Below are 3,598 nucleotides of genomic sequence, written 5' to 3'. Positions count from 1 at the left end.
ATTGTGATTAGTGTACAGAAAAGCTATTGATAGTTACTCACTTTTTCTGGTTACTGTGTGACTACTGTAGTTATTTTACTTTGGCACAAATCAGAGCAGCTATTGTTAGGAGCGGACGTTTATTATATAGTCAACAGAAAGCAATAGACATTGCAACAGGAGAGTTCAGAATGCTTAAAATTAATGAAATTGGTATTCAAGTAGTCACTACAATCAATGGAGACCTAAAGCATAGGTTGTGTTGTGCCTCCTTTAACAGTACTGAGTTCAAGTGGAAACTAAACATTTGTTCTCTTCATTGTTAACGTAGTCCACCTGTAACTAAATCAGACATTATAGACTTTTAAAGTTAGATAAGATGGACTTCTACATCTTTGTCTTTCTTCAGCTCAGGAAAGCCACAGTCAATACATTAGCTCCTGAATTTGCAGCCAGGAATACCGTATCAATATACCCAAGCCTGTCTGCATGGATTAGTATAGGTGACTGATCTGATCTCTCTGCAGCTATTCCCCTGCTAAGGAGCTTTAATTTAACCTTTAGAAAAGACTGATTGCTATCAGGTCCCTCAACACACATCTAGTCTGGTAGTCATTTAGCACAGAACCACAGTGTGAGTTAGTAAATGAAGATCCAGGGTTGCAATGGAGAAGTGCTATACATGGAGGCATGATAATCCTATTCTGCAGGTCTGTTTGAAAAATTCAAGTCTGTCTCATCTCTAAACCAGCAATAGAACCTGAGTGAAATGCATGAAGCTTTAGCAGTGGAGGTTCAGGTTGGGTATCAGAAAATGCTAGAGAGTAGTGAAACACTGGGACAGTCTCCCCAGGGAAGTGGTCATGGCAAAGATCTTGCTGGAGTTCAGGAAGTGTCTGGATAATGCTCTCGGTCATGTAGTCTGATTTCTGGGTGGTCCTTTGTGGAGCCAGGAATTAGATTCTTTGATCCTTGTGGGTCCCTTCCAACTCAGGATACTATGATTCCGTGATTCTGAATTCTCAGAGGCCTACTCTTTTCCTGGTGCAGTTTGCAGAATTCATGCTTGGTGCATAGAAATAGTTTAACAACAAACATTTGGATTTCAGAATTAGTTCAGACCATTAAATAAATTTCAGTGCTCTCTTCTGAGTGCATACTGGGGTTAATACTCATGTGTCTGTAGAATTTGTAAGAAATGATTGCCTATAAGTATTCTGCTTCGAAATAAATGACTTATAAAGTTGGTGTTTGCAAACCTCAAGTTTGGAACTTGAAGGTCCCTGAAACAGATGAAAGAAAAAGCAAGTAGAGAATACCTGTTGAATATTTAATCCTGGAAAGTATTTGCTCGTGCAATGTTTAGTAAGCGTATACACAAAAGTCTTAAGGTACTGAATTGGAGCACAGGAGGGAGTTAGACTTCTAAGTACAACACCATAACATATGCATATAATGTTTAAAAAGCATGTTATTTCTAGTGAAGTACCAATGTTAGCTGCTGGTCCTACTCAGAACTGCTAACTTTGGAAAGAAAACAAGGCTCTGACCATGTTTTTGTGAGGTGATTTAGCAAAGAGTTCCATTTTGAACACATTGTTCTCACTGGAAAATTGTTCTAGATTCTCACCAGTCTAAAAATCTTTCAATTTAAAGTTTTGATATATTAATGGCAAGTTTCTATTCAACTGCTTGTACTTACGCAGTTTAAAATAGGTTGGTTTTCCTCCTTATTGTTTACCTTCAACTTATATTTAATGAGGATATGATTATCTCTTCCCAGCCTGAAACAAGCCTTATTTATATGTGATGTCATTTTTATGATTTCTCCAATTAGAAGGCTCTGTCAGCGGAGGTGGTAGTGGTGTGAAATATTGTAAATGTTTTACTTTCTTTAATGCTAATCCTACTTATCGGTCTGTGTTACATTTAGAGAATGATGATATAGCAGATGAATTATTTGCCAAAGCAAAGCAGTTGTTGAACTGTATTGTATTTTAAATCCTGAACTTCATTATTATCAGAATGTAAAAATGTTGGCAGTAGAGTACACCATTTGGATTGAAACACAGCATTTGGAATATAAAATATATTAACTTATATATGAAGAATAACTGACTTGCTAGATGTCAAATTCAGTTATGACAAACATCTTCCTCTTCTAGGCTAAGCTTCACAAGGCTGTCACCCAGTTTTTCTGCAAGATCAATATTAATATTTAAGTGTCACTTAAGAAAGTTTGCCTTTTTACAAAAAAATCATGCTTCTGCCAACTCTGCTAATACATATAAGAATGTGAGTGAATGTAAGTTATAGACCAACAGTATGAGGTTTCAGTTAAGTACAGTGGAATCTAGATAGCATACCCACACTCCAGATTGTTAAAACTGACCTTACCTGCCTTCCAAAGAGTCTTGAAGTTGAATTGGTGCTAGCTCTTGTCTGCTGCTCTGATCTTCTGAAGATTAGACAACCATGTAATTTTATTGGCTTTCCTTGTGAAATGGCAAAGCAAACTGCAGTTTCTTCTCCTTTAAGGATTTTGTTCTGCTGCATTTGATAAAAGTATTTGGAATTGAGAACACTGTCATATGTGTTGTTTGAAGTCTTTCCTTTGAGAACTTAGCCTCTGTGGAGACAGAAGGAACACATACTCTCATATGAGTAATGATTAGATGCATGCTTTATTATAGGGTGCTGTGATGCCTGAAAGCTCATAAGCTGGGTACCAGGATCCACAGGGGATCACCATGGGTCTTGCCAGCCAGACCCTGTCCCACAGACCCTAGTCAGGGCAGCTCTTAGCTTAGGGCATCAGGCATCTGTGTGGCAGCATCACCCTGTGGGTCAGGCTAGGCTCATCAGGGCCCAGGACTCTGCTGCGGAGGGTTCCTGCTGGAAACTGATGTTTCTATGGCTTTGCTGGAGCAGGGACTGCTGACCCTGTGCTGACATAAGGTTTCTGAGCCCTGGTAGTGGGGTGGAGGAAAATACCAAGTTATGCAGGGTAAATTCATTGTGGTCCTCGGGGCCCTGACAAGGAATGGCCTGTATGTAAAACATAAAATGTCACTGTATTCTTATCAGAAAGAGTGGTTACACATTTCCCAGTCTTCAGCCTAGGCTGATGAGATATCTTGCCACCCAAATGATCTGTTCCTACCTGTCTTTTGAGAAGTTCAGTGCTGCACAAAAGCATGTTTCTCTTACTAGTAATGGTATATCAAAATGTAAAGGATGATTGGATGTATAATTGGTCTGATTGGTAGTAGAGTGTGTCTTTAAAATCTCAAAAATAAAAAAAAAATCTCGAACTATTAACATCATTAGTTTTTTCATGAATATAATACAACACTAGTGATTTTTGTTTTTTACTTACCTATGAGATTTTTTTCATTTATGATTTAATGTTCCAACTTCACAAATGTGACATCAAAAACTTACACATTGAGAACACTCTGATAAAATAAGGGACAACTTTCTACCACAAAATGGAAAAGCCTATGAAAACAGATTTGAATTGTGAGCTGGGCAGTCTTAATAAGAAATTACATATCTTTGGAGTTTAATTACAATAGAGCCTGTCACAATAAGATTAATGATGAGCAGTTTTTACTTC

Source organism: Phasianus colchicus, chromosome 1, assembly GCF_987193195.1.
Source record: "Phasianus colchicus chromosome 1, bPhaCol1.hap1.1, whole genome shotgun sequence".
Taxonomy (NCBI): Eukaryota; Metazoa; Chordata; class Aves; order Galliformes; family Phasianidae; genus Phasianus; species Phasianus colchicus.
This window is presented reverse-complemented; position numbering follows the sequence as displayed.